Consider the following 21,765-nt stretch of genomic DNA (forward strand, 5'->3'; position numbering starts at 1 on the left):
CTAGATATTTATAAAAGTTATATACGTTTTAATAATAAAGTTCTTTTTAAACTGAAAACGTTTTTGTACGTTTGAAACTAAATCAAATAAATATGATAATTTTGTTTTCCAAAACTAAATATATTTAAGAATCATTTTGTTAAAAGGTTAAAATAATGAAAATCTTTATATCATAAAACATTTTAGAAAAGTAGAATTATATATATTCATAATAGGTTTCAAGTTTTTAAATTACAGTCTGTTGGTGAAGCATGGGATAAAGTCCAAAGGTTAAATAAATGTATGAAATCATCTTAATGAAAAATGTCGAGTTACTTAACTTGTCGATATCCAACATCTAAATTATTTACACTCCACGTTCTTACTTTCACATTAAATAAAATGAAAGTTAACATAGCTATCTTATCAAGGTCACGAGGAAAATATTATAAAACATGAATTGGAAATTAAACAGGAATTTCCACTAACCCTTGTCTAGTTTCCGTTAATTGACACATTTGTTCTTACTTATAAATCACTTTACCATTTTTCGAATGTTGTCAAAAAGAATAGATTTCTTAAATCACAGTGGACCTCATAACATAGATCCGTAATCATATCACAATGTATCTGATAATTCAATCATTTAATATTATCTTTTAATTCCACCGATAAACGTATTGAAATAAATACGTTTATGTAAAGTACTATACGTTTAAAACATTGTTAATATTTTCAAGTTATAATATATACACATATACATATATACTCATATTCGTTCATATAATGGTTCGTGAATCATTGGAATTTGGTCGAGGTTAAATGAATGTATGAACACAGTTTAAAATTCTTGAGATTTAATTTAACAAAATTTTCTTATCGTATCGGAAACATATAAAGATTAAAGTTTAAATTTGGTCGGAAATTTCCGGGTTGTCACAGTACCTACCCGTTAAAGAAATTTTGTCCTGAAATTTGATCGAGGTCATCATGGCTAACAATGAGGATGTTATTATGAAGAATATGAGTCGATACATAAGGTTATATCATGATTGAGAAATATAGATAAAATAATTCGATTACTCGAAGCGTATGATGAAGCTATCGTAAAAAGAATGAAATGAGAAATTAGTGATTTGTCTTATCTTTTGACGTCATCACGGTTGATTTTCGGAGTTCAAGGGATTTAGAGAAAATCTTCGTAATAAGATTTGATTCTTCGGTAATTAAGGAAATTAGAATCCTCTTCGGTTAATTGCGATGATCTGTCTCGATTGCTCTGTCTGCTATTTCACTATAAATCCACTCTCTTTGTTTCCTTATTTCCACAGCTCACACCTTCTATTCTTCCTCTCTCAATTCATACTTTAAAGCATTCATCAATATGCTTCATCCAGTTCTGATTCTTGATATACTCCTAACTTTTATATCTGTCATTCTTCTTTTTCATCTACCACCAGAGGATTTTATTTACTTTTACTATTACCTTGGGGTTATAGTAATTTTAATTCTCCCGTGCCTTTACGTTGCAATACGTATTGATATGCACGGTTTGTAATTTATGTGTTGTTGTCAAGCTTCATATTTTCTTTTATATTTAAAAGTTTCATACTTTTGTCTTCTCTTCCCGACTTCAAATCAAGCGAATAATGGTCCAGAATTCGTAGGTATGAATTTCGAAATGAATATAGGTACTGTTCTAAGAAGGAAATTGTAATGGCACGATCTTGATTCGTCAAGTTACAAGAATACCTCGAAAAAGACCGAGTCATCAAGAAAAATATTTTCTTGATATGTTTAGAGGTTAAGTAGAATACAAGAGTCGTGTAACATGGCACATGATAACGTTATGATCTGTGAATCATCACGTTCTATTTAGAAACTCAGCATGACTTACTGTAATATAATCACGTTGATCAAGTGTCATTATATTATACTAATTCATGCTTCAGTTCCCAACACTACTTCAATAGTATACATATTTTAAATTCGAATTTTTCAGAATTTAGGAACTAAAATAGTTTCTTTTATGATGTAACACAGATAGCGTGAAGAGATAAATGATTTCGAATAACAATAGTTATGAAGATATCTTCAGAACATTGAAGATATTTATAATGAAAGATATGATGATATCTTAGAATATCTAAGATCAGAGGATGATGAAGAATATTATTCACAAGGGTTTAGATTCAGGAGTAAGGTATTCGATAATAATTTCAGCAGACACTGAATCGTTTGAATTCTTTGAAGGCAGGTTTAGTCTTTGTGATTTGTCCACAGCCTCCTTCATGGTTTGCTTAATCCGTTTTCCAGTTCCAAACCTTCTCTTTTTCTGAGCTTTTCTAATACACTATTCTTTATTATCAAACTTTTGACTGTTAAGGTCGTTTACAGTTTTTGCTGCTTCATCAGCATTTTCCAAACTTCGAAGAACTAATTCGCAGTTTAGGGTGTTTTTCAGAAACTTCACATTCGAAGTATATAAGTCTAGGAGATAGACGTTATATATACACCTATAACCGTTGACGGAGACATGCTGCAAGATTTCAAAATACTGATTGCTGATTCCCAGTAATTGGCATGACAATTCTTGTTATAAGATGCGGATGAGTAAATGTTGGGGTTTCGATAAATATAATGATTTTTCGGAAAGTCAAAGATCAGTGAAGTTGTTGGTAAGTTTATTGCTAATGTGGTGAGACATAAAAGGTTCTCCGATAACGATGACGAAAGGGAAACGTCTATATCAAGGTTATAATAAGACTGTTTCAACTGAAAAGTCGAAGTTGACTTGCTGGAGCTGTGACAAAACTGACTAATTTGAAAAGGAATCGCAAAGTTATTTTTGCTAATAAATGACAAAGGGTCTGGCATGGATACGTGTTAAATTATGACTCTGATTTCGAGAGCTTTTCAGATGCAAGACTGTGGTTAATATGTGGTTGGATCATCATCTCGATTGTTCATTATTTGAAGTGTCTTCAGGAATTTCGAAGGGTTTGAACACAGATTGTAATCGTTAATATACATATGATGTTCTAACACAGTTTTGAAGTCAAAGTATAGCTTGTGAAAGATGTAAGGATCTAAGAGTGATGATTTTGGTCATATCTCGAGTTGAATTCCGAGATTTCAAAATCAGAATATGTAATTAAATTTTGAATGAGTATGGTTGTTTTGATTTCTATAAAAGAATGTATATTGTTGTGAAAGTAGGGAGTATAATGGATGATTTGCTAAATCAGATTCGAAGAATGTAACATATTAATTGTGAATTTATATATCTCTCGGGTATTACCTACCCGTTAAAAAAAATTCACAATTAATATTTTGTACAAAAGAATTTTATTACAGTCTTTATGAAAATATATATATATATATATATATATATATATATATATATATATATATATATATATATATATATATGTATATTTTCTTCATATGTAACATAGATTTAATGAGTGAATGTTAAATTAAACTCATTTGATTTACGGTTGAAACTAGAATTGAATAATCCTTAAAGGCTTTAAAAAATACATAATTTTTACAGAGTATTTCTTTAATGACATTGAAATTATGAATCAATACTTCGTTATTTGTTGATGTATGATGTTCAGTTCGTGGAATTCTTGTGAATTTCGCAAAGTACGGATGATGTTATTTGAAAAGTTTCGAGTACATCGATGATGAAAGTGTAAAATCAAACATATATTTGAATAATACACTTGATTTATTAGGAGATGGAATTTATTGAATTAAAACAGAGATCGTAGTTAACGATGGTTAAGTTATTAAGGAAGGATGTACATCTTAGCATATTAGTAATATGAATTTAATCGAGTAGTATCTACCCTTATTTAATTCATACATAATAGCTTAGTACGAAAGATTTATTTTGATCTCAAAATTTATATATATATATATAATATACATATAATTTCTTCAGAGGGAATGAGTTAATACTTCATAACTTGTTGATACAATATACGCGTTATTGATTCGTAATGATGTCCACGGTGATTCTTGAACTAGCGGAGCTTGTGATGTTATAGGTGCTGCTGATTCTGACGATACTGACAGTACTGACTGTTCTGGTGATGCTAACGGTACTGTTGATGCTGCTGGTAAAACAAGTCTAGCTTGTAAATCACACACCACCCTATTAGGGTTTCTATTCTTCCTTCTACCATTTCGGTTCACTCATCTGATTTATGGTTAAGGCTAGAATAGATAATCTCTGAGACTTTGGATATTACATAATCGCCGCGGAGTGTTTCTCCAATGAAGTTATGAATCAATACTTCATCGTTTATTGTTGTTGGTATTCCTTGGTATCTACAGGTCGTATGACAATGGTGCTCGTGGGACAGATTGTAAAGTTGAGGTTTACGATGCGGTTGTGGTTGGGGGTGGTAATGGTACTGTTGGCATTGATGATGGTAGTACTAGTTATGCTGCTGGTGCTGCTGCTGTTGTTTGTAACCTTTGTACCATATTCTCCAAAGCCACTACCCGAGTGCGAAGCTCGTTTACTTCTTCTATTACACCGGGGTGATTATCGGTTCGGACGAGCGGATAAATAAAATCTAGAATTTGATGTAGTATATAATCGTGAAGAGATACTCTGGAAAGAGAGAGAAAATGGTGTTTCGGACAGGTTCGCCAGTAAGTGCTTCAGGTTCTTCGCCAAGAGGGCAATGTGGTGGATGGAAAGGATCGCCTTCTTCTTGTTTCCAATGATTGAGGAGGCTACGAACCCATCCCCAATTCATCCAAAATAGATGATGGCTGATTGGTTGATCCATTCCAGTCACACTGCTTTCGGAGCTTGAGTGGAATTCCATATCGGAATTCGAGGGACTTGAACTAATGACGGATTCCATTTCGTTCGATTGAATAAAGGATTTTTTGATATGAAATGATTTTTCGGCTATCGGGTGGCATTCTAATTACATAGAATATCTTTATATATAGCGCAAAAGATTTCGTAGATTACGGAGGAATTTACGGGATATGTCAGGCAAAGTTACAGTAACATATACGCTAAGATATGAATTTTGTCTATACACTATTCATGTAATCAATGCAGTAAGACGTGTCTAGATTAAGAATGATAAGCAGGCAATTTCCGACAAAAATGATAAGTAAAACCTCTGACAATGCAGACACGGTCGAAGTCCAGACTCATTAATGCATCCTAATGACTATCAGTTAGACACACTAATGCAGACCTGGTTCACTAAGACCACTGCTCTGATACCACCTGAAATGACCCGTCCTAATCCATTAGGACGAATACAATAACATATGGTTACATTGTGAGGTATTTGACCTCTATATGATACATTTTACAAACATTGCATTCGTTTTTAAAAGACAAATTTTCATTACATCTAAAGTTGACACGCATGCATACAATTTCATAATATCCAACTATAAATGATCTAATCTGTCATTTACTTAATAATAATCTTTATTGAACTCAATGACTTGAATACAACGTCTTTTGAAATATGCCATGAATGACTCCAAGTAATATCTTTAAAATGAGCAAATGCACAGCGGAAGATTTCTTTCAAACCTGAGAATAAATATGCTTTCAAGTGTCAACCAAAAGGTTGGTGAGTTCATTAGTTTATCATAATCATTCATTTCTATTATTTTAATAAACCACAAGATTTTTATTAAACATAATTCCAATAGCAGAATCCTCTCGTCTGCATAAAGGTAAAATCATTTCCAATAATATAATAGACCACAAGATTTTCATTTTTCATAAACATAATCCTCAAGCAGAATCCTCTCGTCTGCATTAAGGTAAAATCATTCATATGGTGAACACCTGGTAACCGACATTAACAAGATGCATATAGAATATCCCCAAAACAGAATCCTCTCGTCTGTATAACAGAATCCCCTCGTCTGTATAAAAATCGAAGTACTAAAGCATCCGTACCTCGGATGGGGTTTGTTAGGCCCATAGATCTATCTTTAGAATTCGCGTCAATTAGGGGTACTGTTCCCTAATTCTTAGGTTACCAAGCTAAAAGGGTGATATCCGGTATAATGATTCAGCCATAAAATGTAGTTTCGATTACTTGTGTCTATTTCGTAAAACAGTTATAAAAGCAGCGCACGTATTCTCAGTCCCAAAAATATATATTGCAAAAGCATTTAAAAAGGGAGCAAATGAAACTCACAATACTGTATTTTGTAGTAAAAATACATATGACGTCATTGAACAAGTGCAATGTTGGCCTTGGATTCACGAACCTATATTAATTATATATATTTATATGTTTGATCAATATCTGTCTAACAATTTAGGTCAAATCGTAGTGTATCACAATCCTAATGCTCGAGACTAAATATGCAAAAGTTAACAAAAGTCATATTGACCAAAATGTCTTCCAAAATTTATACATGATTATTATATAGTTTAATTATAGTCGTTTTATTTATTTAAATATTTTTAACAGATTTTATTAAAGTAAATAATATAGTTCTTTTATTAATAAATAAAATTTTATATTAAAATTTATATAAGAAAGATATACTTTTATATATCTTAAGTAATAAAATTTATAAGGTTCATTTAATATTATAAAAATAATATAATAGGTATTATTAACGTAATTATATTATACGTAGTAAAATATCTTTGTATCACATATTTATTTGATAAAATAACATTGATAATAATAATAATAATAATAATAATAATAAGTAAAAGTTGTATTATTTTGTAATAATTATTATTATTCTACTAATAAAAATAACAATAATTATATTTTCAAAAAATGATAAAATGATAATTTTTATTAACAATAGTACTAAAATGATAATAATAATAATGATGCTTTATATTAACAATGATATTTTTATTAAAAATAATAATTTTAGTAAAAATGATAGTTTTAATATTAATAATACTTTTAATAATAATAATAGTAAAATAATGAAAACGATATTTTTTCTTTAAATCAATATCTTACAATATCTTAATTTCATCATGATACTCATACTCATTATATCCTAATCGCTTCGTTTAATAGCTTTTAGTCATCTTTTATATCACGTTCATATTAGTAATAATAATAGTAATCATAATAATTAGATGTTACTAATATTAGTTTTAATTATAATAATATTAATAATAATAATAATATTAATGATAATACTAATAACTATTTGAATGATAATAATAATAATAATAATAATAATAATAATAATAATAATAATAATAATAATAATAATAATAATAATAATTATAACCTTAACGATAATAACGATAGGAATAATAATAAATATAACAATAATATCTTTTATTAATAACGACAATGATAATAATAATAATAATAATAATAATAATAATAATAATAATAATAATAATAATAATAATAATAATAATAATAATAATAATAATAATAATAATAATTAGATTATAACGACGATAATAACGACGATAATAATAATCATTTTTAATAATAATATAAAAATTCAATTGACTATAACTTCTAAACCGTTCATCGAAACCATTCGATATCTAAATGAAAAGTTCTCAATTTTTCGCTAGCTTTCTAACGACATGCATATCATATACCTTATCTTAATAGCATATGTATTTAATTCAAGATTCGACATAACTTATCTAACGACAATAACGGACGTATAAGCATGCATAATCCTATATACTCGAGCACTAGTCAGGGATTCACTAATAATATATAAAAGTTAAGTTATGAGTACTCACGTATCAATATTGAGATTCAATATTGCAGGAAAAGTGCGTAGACGCAACGGAGATGATAAACACTAGTTTGACTCCCGAGCAATACTCCTGAACCATACCCATAACCTCCATAGCTATAACCCATAATTTCCTTTCCTCTATCCCGCTTGAAAAACAATTTCAAAATTACTCGGACAGCACTCCGTCGTAATATTTTATGTATACTAATAATATCTTGAAATAATACGGAGTAAATATATATATGTAAATCGATTGAGAGAGTTTAGAGAAAAATATTTTCAAGTTGTTATGAAATAATGAAACCTATTGAATTCTATTTATAATAGATTTTTGAATTATTAAAGTGAATTATTAAAGTATGAATTATTAAAGTGAATTATTAAAGTATGAATTATTAAAGTATGAATTATTAAAGTATGAATTATTAAAGTAAATTATTAAAGTATGAATTATTAAAGTGAATTATTAAAGTTAAAGTAAAGTAAAAATAAAGTAAAGGTAAAGTTTAAGTACAGTAAAAGTAATAAACTATGTACGTATAATACGCGTATAAATATATATAATATTAATTTAAATCGTTATATATATTTAATAAAATAAAATATAAATATCGTTATCTTTATCATACTGGTTAAGTAATGAATTGTCAAAGTGGTTCTAGATATTTATAAAAGTTATATACGTTTTAATAATAAAGTTCTTTTTAAACTGAAAACGTTTTTGTACGTTTGAAACTAAATCAAATAAATATGATAATTTTATTTTCCAAAACTAAATATATTTAAGAATCATTTTGTTATAAGGTTAAAATAATGAAAATCATTATATCATAAAACGTTTTAGAAAAGTAGAATTATATATATTCATAATAGGTTTCAAGTTTTTAAATTATAGTCTGTTGGTGAAGCATGGGATAAAGTCCAAAGGTTAAATAAATGTATGAAATCATCTTAATGAAAAATGTCGAGTTACTTAACTTGTCGATATCCAACATCTAAATTATTTACACTCCACATTATTACTTTCACATTAAATAAAATGAAAGTTAACATAGCTATCTTATCAAGGTCACGAGGAAAATATTATAAAACATGAATTGGAGATTAAACAGGAATTTTCACTAACCCTTGTCTAGTTTCCGTTAATTGACACATTTGTTCTTACTTATAAATCACTTTACCATTTTCCGAATGTTGTCAAAAAGAATGGATTTCTTAAATCACAGTGGACCTCATAACATAGACCCGTAATCATATCACAATGTATCTGATAATTCAATCATTTAATATTATCTTTTAATTCCACCGATAAACGTATTGAAATAAATATGTTTATGTAAAGTACTATACGTTTAATACATTGTTAATATTTTCAAGTTATAATATATACACATATACATATATACTCATATTCGTTCATATAATGGTTCGTGAATCATTGGAATTTGGTCGAGGTTAAATGAATGTATGAACACAGTTTAAAATTCTTGAGATTTAATTTAACAAAATTTGCTTATCGTGTCGGAAACATATAAAGATTAAAGTTTAAATTTGGTCGGAAATTTCCGGGTTGTCACAGTAATAATAGGTAAATTAAGAAACCTTGTGTTAAAGCTGAAGTGGTAGTTCTCTAACATTCTTTGTTAGGGGGTCAGACGTTCGACTCCCGATCCCGAAGACTATAACATTGCAAAAAGGTTATCCCCTAACTTTGAAATCTACACAAAATCGCATTTCGCACATTGCGTTGCGGGGACAACAAGGTGGGGGTTTTATCGGCCATGCCCTCGGATTTGTCCCAGTTTCCTCCAGGGCAGCAGTTGAGGGCGAGTTATGCAACTGAGTGAGATGATCACGTGAGTGGTTTAATCCCCCACGAGTGATTCCGTTGTTAAAAAAATAGATTAATTAAGAAATGTTTTATTAAATATAATAATAATAATAATAATAATAATAATAATAATAATAATAATAATAATAATAATAATAATAATAATAATATGTTATCTATAATTTATTAATTTCTCAATACTTAACTTTTAGCACTATCAAATCAAATATAATAATAATAATAATAATAATAATAATAATAATAATAATAATAATAATAATAATAATAATAATAATAATAATATGTGTCATCAACTTGCTCGAAGGTTTGAGACGTATTTTTTTTTCTTTGGTGGGTCGGGTGATAGCAAAAAAATTTCATGGGTTAAATGAGACAACATATTGGTTCTATATGAGGGTGGGGGTTGAATATTGGTCCTCTTAATGCCAAAAACCTAGCTTTGTTGGGAAAATGTTGGTGACGTTTTTATGTTGAAAAGGACTCCTCTTCAGTAAAAATTCCAAGAAGTATTTATGGGAGGGACGGAGGTTTTGGTTCTCATAATTATAATAATTTCTAGGGTAGGGGGTAGTGTGAAGAAACATTTGTAAAGTTGGCGCTTATATAATAATTCCTGAGATTTAACACCGAACGACTTCTAGTGCTTTAAGAGTTGTCATTAGCATTTTTAATATTTTTAACTTAATATGAGCTTAAGATAAAACTATCCTATTATGACTCTAATCAAGTAACTATATTAACACATTTTTTCTATCTAAATTAAATATGAATGTTTAAAGTTAATGATTAGATAAAATAATATCATAAAAAGATAAAATTATATAATAAAATAACTATCACCATTTTTAAACCATATAATTTATAAAATACTTTTTAACCATTAGTTTTGACTATGTGTTGTAATTTAACTATTTATTAATTTTCTATTTTATATTCGACAATTTATTATGACAGTTAATCTGATGAATGTGAAGGAAAAAACGTATTACCTCCACGCAAGGATACCTTTACTAGTTGAAGATCAAAAACAAAAAGCAGCATTTATTTACTGTAAAAATTCATCAACATATACCAAAGCAAAAAAGAACAACAAATCAAATAAAACTGTACTACAACAAACTTATAATCATACTCCGTATTAAGTATGGGGGATGATTCTCACACACTGTTTTTGATCCTCACACACCCTTTTACCCTATTATTAGGGAGGATTTCAAGTAAATTGGTGTGTGAGGATAAAAAACAGTGTGTGAGAATCATCCCCCAATAAGTATATACTAAAGAACTTACCAAAAAACACATCTCCTTAATTTCTACACAACTCACATTTTAATCTAATAAACTTCATCCATACTCAAATAGTCAAATAAATTTTTTTTTTTTTTCATTTTCCATAATCATTTATCTTGCCAAACATCTATCAAACATATATCCTTCATTTTCTTTTTCATCATTTCATAATTTCTTGCAAATCAGTATACGAACGACTGAGTCTAACATTCTTAATATTCCTGACGGGACTATTCGGCAACGATCGTATCGGGGAATCCAAACTTCGTTTCAGAATCTTACTCATGGCAGCAATCAAATGAAGCGCTGTATCCCGTGGCGCTTCACTTGACCTTGATTTCCGGCAAAAGTTCATATGACGTGTCATTGCTTCTTCGGTAGTGATCAGCCTTTCACTTCGTATAATTTCGTCTTTTATCGCCTCTCCGCACAATCCACAAATCCAGTTACCGTGGTACCTCTTGCGAATCGTCTCCATATACGGTGGAGTACAGTCTTCAATCAATCCGCAGCAATCGCACTTTGCGGACGCTACTTCGGTTGTCTCAACCGTCGTGCTTACAGCAGCTGGCATCGCCAACGTGTCAGACATAACCGTCGTAGACATCTGTAACAAATTAAATAGAATAGAATGATATAGTGATTTGGAGAGGAAATAAGATGTGGTTGAGTTATAATTTTTGTTGGAAGGTAATCGCTTATAAATGATTAGAAGTCAGGAATGGGAATAAAATCCACGTTGTAAATTTGTGATTTTCAAACAGAATGGTAGGTCACACAATAATAAACAATGCCAGTTGTAACGACACTTGTCATCAACTTCTAGTACACTTTTATTTATTTATTTATTTATTATTATTATTATTATTATTTTTAATAGTCACAGACTTAACAACCCACGCGTTCATCTTCCACGCTTTCATAACTCGTCCTCAACTGCTGTTTAAGAGGAAATCCGGCTAAATCCAAAAGCATGAGCGGTAAAACCCCCTCCCCCACTGCACCCGCAACGCAATGTGCGGAAGTCATCTTTGAGTGGAATTGAAGGGTAAAGGGACATTTTCTTTATTTCAAAGACTTATTACATTCACATTTTGAAACAATTACTTTAAATAATGTCAATGGTTATTTACTTTTGTCGTTGATATTAAACTATTTTGGTTTACAATACATTTAATGACAACGTTTTAATGAATTAAATGTGAATGCTTTTCAGTAAACGTCTCATTAAGAGGACGTGACCGTTAACTATGAGAACGGAGGTTAATACATCGTTAGTGGATTCCGTCGGGATATTACAATATTGTTATTTAAAGAGAGATAATCTTTTTTCGAAATACAGTGATTAGATATGTCAATTTTTAAAGAATTTTCTAACTGTCTATCAAAAGGTTAATGGTCTAGTGGTATCGTGCTAATCATTTCAATTATGAGGTGGAAGGTTTAAGTCTTGTGGTGAATTGTGAACATATTCATGGATTTATTTTATATATCCGTGTAATTCAGTTTGTGAGTTTACTTTTGAAAAAAAATATTAACTGTCTAGGCTAGTGATTAAAATTAATTTGGTGAAATATAAATTTCAATTTCAATAATATAATAAATAAATTGGGGTTGATATAACGGAAGGACTTGCATTAGCCACTACAATACAACCACGTGTACATATCCGACGTGCACCAATCCACGCCTTTGACAAACTTTTTCGTGTTTCCGGCCTATTCATTTAATAAAATGCTAACGTGATTCATTGATAAATCTTAAATACTCTATTTCTTATATGATATTTTACATCAATAATACGGAGATTTGGTCATACTTTCCCAGTCGCCCTCTAAATAGTGCGGCAATAAATATATACAATTGACTTTATTCGCATTTTAAAGATTAACTAGTTAAAATATCTGTGAATTCACGGATTTGTTTAATGAAACATTTAATTTTTCTATAAAAATTGACATTAGTACATTCAAATTACGCAATAAAATATGAAATTTGGTTAATTCAAGTTTAGCAGTATAAATTGTATATATGTGTAGGTAACAAATCTTCAAAATATATTGCCATGTACCTACTTGATACATAATTTAAAATGTCGTTAACGAAGTTCAAACCTTCAAAATATACCGTTCTCAGTTACTGTATTCGAACCACTAAAATATGCAACAATGGTTTTATAGACCAAATTTTCATCAATAGAATCTATTAATGGTAATGATTAAACAAAGTATACAATCATTCTCTACTTCAAATATCATAAGAGAAGTTTTGATCGAAAAAACTAACTACATACCTCATAAGTTCCTCCTTCAACATTCCACTTAAATCCAACTTTATAGCCATCTTCATAATATGATTTTCCTAGAAATTATTCAAATAAATATCAAGATCACTCATTATGAGACACACACATGTTCAGATGACTCACCAACAGTTGCAGCTGCTCATTTTTTGGCAAAGTATTCATCAGCACGAGCAAGGTTTTTAGCAACTGTTGGTTTGACCCACTTCTTTTGGTCTGGTAATACGGTCAATGAACAACATGCAACCTCCTCAAGCTTCTCTTTTGCTTGTGCAGAAAATGCACGAGCCTTAAATTCCACTTTAAACTCACTTCACAACCGCTGATGGAGTTGGGGATGCTAAAGCCATAATTAAAGAAATCTTATTTTGTTGTTGCTGTTGCAGTTTGTTGATGTTATCTAAAGGAAATTGACAAATGTTGCAGTGAATCACACCAGCGCATTACTGCAGCACAGAAAGTAAGAATTAACACTAAATAAATAATGATATCAGTTGGACGACTAAATATTAAAACCTAAATCCATATATGTGAAGCCTCATAAGAGGTTACGAACTGAACCCCAAGTTTAGATTGTATAGAGCTGTTTGGTGAAAGAGTCTCGTAGTTAGATTGGAAAGAGCTCATTGTCTCATTAGATATCGGGAAAAATTATTAAAAACATACAAAAACTCAGATTGAAGTGCACACACAAGAAAAATTCACATTGCAATACAAAGTTACCTACAATTAGAACATGTAATGTGCCAATGTAAAACTCTCAAATTACAAAGACAAGGGAGCAAAAAGTTAGTATTAATGATTAAAGACGAATTATAAGAGATGAATATTATACCAATGCATTAAACACCACCTGTTGTAACAAACTTCAGGATTTCCAATGCAATTTCGTGATAATTAGCTGAAGCATTCTAAACCAACAAAGAACTTGCAGGCTGCGTATATGGATGGTATGCTTGTAGGCTTCACAAAGAAAGAGCATCATTAGATAACAATAACAATGACTTAAATCATTCGAATAGTCAAATACTAATCAGTTCCAAAATAAATAAAAAGATATATGTAGACCCCTTTCAATGACATTAAGTCTACTTTCAAATTTGGTTACTCCATATGGCCAAAAAGTCTCCTTATTTTGTTATCAAATGTACTACGGTAAACTTTAAACATTATAGATATCAAATTTCGACATACTTCTTATCAAACTACACTCATAAAGTAACAGGCTTGTATTACAATAAAAATCAGTCTGTAACATCATAATGTAACAAAGTAGACTACTACCTCCATTTGAAGAATTTCTTGAAATTTTAATTCCATCACAATCATACCCTCGAGTCAAACAAATTCAAACGCGAAACAGAAAAAAATGAAAAATTAAACATTAGTTACATAAAAACAGATAAAACAAACTTACAAAAGTGTAATAAAATAAAATATTTGAAGAGTAAATAAGCAAATACTCGTAATTGAAGTTAGAACCTGGTCTTCCAAAACTGAAGTTAAAGGCTTTATTAGAAGCATCTGAGGCAAAATAAAATCATAACCAAAAGTCCAAAATAATCTTTTACATAGTTTCCTGGAATCAAATCCATAGATTAATTTGAAGAATTGTCAACTACTAATAAAAACACATTGTAATTAATGTGAACTCAAAATAAACATAAATAAAGATAAAAACTTACATGAGATGAACCAAAGCTAGAAAAAAAACACGGAAAGAAGAGATTCTAAAAAAAAAATCACAGAAAGAAGAGATTAGAAGTAATAATCGAGTAGCACATAAAACCAAAATTATTTGAAGAAAAGAAACCCTAACCTGAAAGGATAAAGAAAAAAGGTGTTGAGGATTCGTTTGAATAGGGATAAAGTTTAATGAAGCGGCTGCCATTTTAGGATTTGAAGGACTCATGGAGATGGAAGAAGAGAGCAGAGAGAAAAAAAAAGAGGGGCGTGATTAAAAACAGTTTTTTTTTTTGTTTACTGTTCTTAATTATATTTATTTATAGATATAGATATATTAATTCCTATCACTAACTTCATCTCAAATTTTTTCTTTTTTATTTTGCTTTTCTTTTATGAAAGAAAAATGCCTAATTATGACATCACTATATTTAGTATTTTAATAGAATATATAGAAGATTAGTGAAATATGTAGTGATCCGAACTTTTCCATGTTTATATATATTAATTGAGATTGATATTTACATGATTAAATGTTTCCAACATGTTAAGCAATCAAACTTGTTAAGACTTGATTAATTGAAATATGTTTCATATAGACAATTGACCACCCAAGTTGACCGGCGATTCACGAACGTTAAAACTTGTAAAAACGACATGACGATATATATATGGATATACATATGGTTAACATGAGATTATGATAAGTAAGTATCTCCATAAGTATATTAACAATGAGTTATATACATATAAACAAGACTACTAACTTAAGGATTTCGAAACGAGACATATATGTAACGATTATCATTGTAACGACATTTAAATGTATATATATCATATTAAGATATATTAATATATCATAATATCATGATAATATAATAATTTAACATCTCATTAGATATAATAAACAATGGGTTAACAACATTAATTGAGATCGTTAACTTAAAGGTTTCAAAACAACACTTACATGTAACGACTAACGATGACTTAACGACTCAGTTAAAATGTATATACATGTAGTGTATTTAGATGTGTTAAAATACTTTTGGAAGACTTCAAGACATATATCAAAACACTCATACTTAACGAAAATGGTTACAGTTACTTTTCCATTCTTTTCTTTCATCAAGAATTCTAGTCGTATTCTTACCCGTATTATACACAGCTTCAAAACGTACTTACTATGAGTATATACCAATAGGAACTAGCATGGGATTCCACTCTTGATTATGTCATGTATGACTAATCAATTTTAACTTCTACCATGAGCTAGTCAACTAACTAGAACTCCTTTTAACCCCACTCACCACTCACCAATTACCACTCATCATTCACTCCATTTCACTTCCAATTCTCTTTCTAATTCTCTCTCAACACACACACACTATTATGAACGTATTTTTCCAATAGTTAATCATCATCTTCATCAAAAATCACTTCAAGAATCAAGCTATAATCATCATAGGAAGAACACTTCAAGAACACTTCAAAAATCCCTTCAAGTTTACTAATTTACTTCCAAGCTTTCTAATCCATTCCAAGTAATCATCTAAGATCAAGAAACCTTTGTTATATACAGTAGGTTATCTTTCTTATTCAAGGTAATATTCATATTCAAACTTTGATTCAATTTCTATAACTATAAACTATCTTAATTCGAGTAAAAATCTTACTTGAACTTGTTTTTGTGTCATGATCCTACTTCAAGAACTTTCAAGCCATCCAAGATCCTTTGAAGCTAGATCATTTCTTGTCACTTCCAGTAGGTTTACCTACTAAACTTGAGGTAGTAATGATGTTCATAACATCATTCGATTCATATATATAAACTATCTTATTCGAAGGTTTAAACTCGTAATCACTAGAACATAGTTTAGTTAATTCTAAACTTGTTCGCAAACAAAAGTTAATCCTTCTAACTTGACTTTTAAAATTAACTAAACACATGTTCTATATCTATATGATATGCTAACTTAATGATTTAAAACCTGGAAACACGAAAAACACCGTAAAACCGGATTTACGCCGTCGTAGTAACACCGTGGGCTGTTTTGGGTTAGTTAATTAAAAACTATGATAAACTTTGATTTAAAAGTTGTTATTCTGAGAAAATGATTTTTATTATGAACATGAAACTATATCCAAAAATTATGGTTAAACTCAAAGTGGAAGTATGTTTTCTAAAATGGTCATCTAGACGTCGTTCTTTCGACTGAAATGACTACCTTTACAAAAACGACTTGTAACATATTTTTCTGACTATAAACCTATACTTTTCTGTTTAGATTCATAAAATAGAGTTCAATATGAAACCATAGCAATTTGATTCACTCAAAACGGATTTAAAATGAAGAAGTTATGGGTAAAACAAGATTGGATAATTTTTCTCATTTCAGCTACGTGAAAATTGGTAACAAATCTATTCTAACCATAACTTAATCAACTTGTATTGTATATTATGTAATCTTGAGATACCATAGACATGTATACAATGTTTCGACCTATCATGTTGACACATCTATATATATTTCGGAACAACCATAGACACTCTATATGTGAATGTTGGAGTTAGCTATACAGGGTTGAGGTTGATTCCAAAATATATATAGTTTGAGTTGTGATCAATACTGAGATACGTATACACTGGGTCGTGGATTGATTCAAGATAATATTTATCGATTTATTTCTGTACATCTAACTGTGGACAACTAGTTGTAGGTTACTAACGAGTACAGCTGACTTAATAAACTTAAAACATCAAAATATATTAAAAGTGTTGTAAATATATTTTAAACATACTTTGATATATATTTATATATTGTTATAGGTTCGTGAATCAACCAGTGGCCAAGTCCTACTTCCCGACGAAGTAAAAATCTGTGAAAGTGAGTTATAGTCCCACTTTTAAAATCTAATATTTTTGGGATGAGAATACATGCAGGTTTTATAAATGATTTACAAAATAGACACAAGTACGTGAAACTACATTCTATGGTTGAATTATCGAAATCGAATATGCCCCTTTTTATTAAGTCTGGTAATCTAAGAATTAGGGAACAGACACCCTAATTGACGCGAATCCTAAAGATAGATCTATTGGGCCTAACAAACCCCATCCAAAGTACCGGATGCTTTAGTACTTCGAAATTTATATCATATCCGAAGGGTGTCCCGGAATGATGGGGATATTCTTATATATATGCATCTTGTTAATGTCGGTTACCAGGTGTTCACCATATGAATGATTTTTATCTCTATGTATGGGATGTGTATTGAAATATGAAATCTTGTGGTCTATTGTTACGATTTGATATATATAGGTTAAACCTATAACTCACCAACATTTTTGTTGACGTTTAAAGCATGTTTATTCTCAGGTGAATACTAAGAGCTTCCGCTGTTGCATACTAAAATAAGGACAAGATTTGGAGTCCATGTTTGTATGATATTTTGTAAAAACTGCATTCAAGAAACTGATTTCGATGTAACATATTTGTATTGTAAACCATTATGTAATGGTCGTGTGTAAACAGGATATTTTAGATTATCATTATTTGATAATCTACGTAAAGCTTTTTAAACCTTTATTTATGAAATAAAGGTTATGGTTTGTTTTAAAAATGAATGCAGTCTTTGAAAAATGTCTCATATAGAGGTCAAAACCTCGCAACGAAATCAATTAATATGGAACGTTTTTAATCAATAAGAACGGGACATTTCAGTTGGTATCAGAGCGTTGGTCTTAGAGAACCAGAAAATTTGCATTAGCGTGTCTTATCGAGTTTGTTAGGATGCATTAGTGTGTCTGGACTTCGACCGTGTTTTCTTTAAAAATGATTGCTTAACATTTTTGCTGGAAACTATATATTTTTAACATATGAATATTATGTGATATATTAATCTCTTAACGTGTTTGATATTATGTGATAGATGTCTACCTCTAGAACAAGTCCCATTGACTCACCTAATAATAATGAAGAGTCAAATTTAAATTGGAATGATTCGTGGACTGATTCACAAGTTCTCGAAGAGGAACTGGAAGAAGAGTCGGAACCGGAAGAAGAATCGGAACCGGAAGAAGAAATAGAACCGGTGGGGGAAATAATAAAACGGTTAAGTAAAAGAGAATCCTCAACCAACCGACCAAGGTTAATTATGGTCAATGATGTTTCCGCCAAAGAAGCAAAATATTGGGAGGATTACCAATTCTCCGATGAATCGGATTCCGACGAGAATTTCGATGATGTTATAGAAATTACCCCAACTGAATTTAAAAAGGCAAAAGAAAATAATAAGGGAAAGGGCATAAAAATAGAGAAATCTAATTCCAACCCCGATGAACTTTATATGTATCGTCAACCCCCGAAGTTCTTAAGTTGTAACAATGACCCGGGAACCTCTAAACCACCAGGTTTTTCTAAACCAATGTGGACAACGACGGCTCGTATTAGGGGAACATCATATATCCCTAGAAACTTGGCAAAACGAACCAAAACCGAACAAGAAGAAACGAGCGAGTCGGAATAAGATAGTTGTATTCGTGTGGTGTAATATATGTAATATAGTGTGCTTATGCTTTATGATATATGTAAAAATTGCTTGTATTAATAAGTATTTTTTTTATGAATCTAACTCTTGTCTATTTTACAGTATAAAAACACAAAATGGATAGACAACCCAATATTTTAAGAGACCTACCCGGAGACATGATTGATGAAATCATGTCTAGAGTCGGTCAGAATTCCTCGGCACAACTATTTAAGGCGAGATCAGTTTGTAAGACATTCGAAGAACGTTCCAAGAATGCCTTGGTTTATAAAAGGGTTTCGTTCGAAAGATGGGAGATATCACATTGGGAAATCCATAAGTTACGATGTGTTTACTTTGACGCATATATTGCGGGGAACCCAAATGCTATTTTACGCAACGGGTTAAGAAATTATTTTGACTCAGTATGTCCGAATATAGGACTTCGTGATTTAGAAAAAGCGGCTAACATGCAATATAAAGAAGCATGTTATGCTTACGGATTAGTAATGTTCGCTTCTCACCAAAGTGAGAACAAGAACATCGGGCTACAACTATTAAACAAAACGTTCCCACAAGTGACGGAGTCGGTAATTGGGGTAAGAAATGAGGTTTTTAGGTTATTACGAGACTGTTAGTCATTACGTAACCCTCGTCCCTTTGACGACGTTACAACACGCTGTCTTATCAACGGCCATAACGGTTATGTTCCACAAGACCAAGGATGGGAAGTAGTCCTAGTAAAACCAGAATGCATGACTTGTTTCTGGACGTATGAATTACGTGTCTTTATTGCCTTTGCTGAACGACTTGTGTACTAGCTAGAATTATCTTCACAACTATCTTGTATCAAAGTTATTGTGTGCTATATTTCATGCTTTATGTAAAATAAGCGGTATTGTAAGTTTGTAAAATATTGTATAAAAGTTTGAACGCGAAATATTATTACAATCAGTTTTTCATATAGAATTGTAGTAGTTGAATTGTATATTAGCTACTAAGTATGAACTTAACGGGTAGGTACTACCCGAATTTAAACTTATAAAACGCTAATATGAAGAAAAAACTTTTATAAATGAGTTCATATTATGCTACGAAATACTATTAACTACTCTTAATATTCTGTATGATTAACTTGTTCCATCTGACTATTTTGAAGGAAATGGCACCGACTACTCGACACACCGTGAATATGAATGAAGAGGAATTCCGTACTTTTCTAGCTTCAAACATAGCCGCAGTACAGGCTGCGCTACATACCAACAATAACCTTGGATCTGGCAGTACAGGAAATCGTGTAGGATGCACCTACAAAGAATTCACTGCCTGCAAACCTTTGGAATTTGATGGAACCGAAGGACCGATCGGATTGAAACGGTGGACCGAGAAGGTCGAATCGGTGTTTGCCATAAGTAAGTGTACTGAAGAGGACAAAGTGAAGTACGCTACGCATACCTTCACAGGTTCTGCGTTAACATGGTGGAATACCTATCTAGAGCAAGTGGGACAAGATGATGCGTACGCACTACCGTGGTCACCATTCAAGCACTTGATGAACGAGAAGTACCGTCCCAGAACCGAGGTCAATAAGCTCAAGACAGAACTTAGAGGGTTACGAACCCAAGGATTTGATATTACCACGTACGAAAGACGATTCACAGAATTGTGCCTATTGTGTCCGGGAGTATTCGAAGATGAGGAAGAGAAGATCGACGCGTTTGTAAAAGGATTACCGGAAAGAATCCAAGAAGATATAAGTTCACACGAGCCCGCCTCCATACAACAGGCATGTAGAATGGCTCACAAACTAGTGAACCAGATTGAAGAAAGAATTAAAGAACAGACTGCTGAAGAGGCCAATGTGAAGCAAGTCAAAAGAAAGTGGGAGGAAAACGGTGATAAGAATCACCAATACAACAACAACAGCAATTACAACAATAATCGCAACAATTATCCCAACAATCGCAACATCAATCGCAACTACAACAAACGGCCCAACAACAACAACAACAACAACAACAACAACAACAACAACAAAAACAACAACAACAACAACAACAACAACAACTACAACAATCATCCCAACAACAATAATAACCGCAGCAACAACAACAATCAGAAGCAGCTATGCCAAAGGTGTGAAAAGTATCACTCGGGGTTCTGCACCAAATTTTGCAACAAGTGTAAAAGAAATGGTCATAGCGCGGCGAAGTGTGAGGTCTACGGACCAGGGGTTAATAGAATAAAAGGAACAAATGGTGTCGGAACGAGTAATGGTGGAGCAAGTAGTGTCGGAGCAAGTTATGCCAATGTAGTTTGTTATAAATGTGGAAAACCAAGCCACATTATTAGAAATTGCCCGAACCAGGAGAAC

General features: G+C 30.9%; 2 long non-coding RNA genes across 3 annotated transcripts; both read right to left on the reverse strand.

The window, feature by feature from the left end:
* Positions 1-13,024: 13,024 nt before the first annotated feature.
* On the reverse strand, positions 13,025-14,579 carry LOC139845003 (uncharacterized). 2 transcript variants are annotated; one of them, XR_011758156.1, is made up of 3 exons: positions 14,466-14,579; positions 14,035-14,144; positions 13,025-13,627 (listed from the first exon to the last, which is right to left on the reverse strand). It is a non-coding gene; the product is annotated as an uncharacterized lncRNA (long non-coding RNA). The 2 variants fall into 2 exon arrangements; XR_011758155.1 differs by having other exon boundaries at positions 14,017-14,144.
* Positions 14,580-14,635: 56 nt separating this feature from the next.
* LOC139839843 (uncharacterized) lies at positions 14,636-15,119 on the reverse strand. The gene is made up of 3 exons (XR_011757096.1): positions 15,001-15,119; positions 14,867-14,911; positions 14,636-14,760 (listed from the first exon to the last, which is right to left on the reverse strand). It is a non-coding gene; the product is annotated as an uncharacterized lncRNA (long non-coding RNA).
* Positions 15,120-21,765: the final 6,646 nt, after the last annotated feature.

This window comes from Rutidosis leptorrhynchoides, chromosome 4 (genome assembly GCF_046630445.1).
Source record: "Rutidosis leptorrhynchoides isolate AG116_Rl617_1_P2 chromosome 4, CSIRO_AGI_Rlap_v1, whole genome shotgun sequence".
Classification (NCBI taxonomy): domain Eukaryota; kingdom Viridiplantae; phylum Streptophyta; class Magnoliopsida; order Asterales; family Asteraceae; genus Rutidosis; species Rutidosis leptorrhynchoides.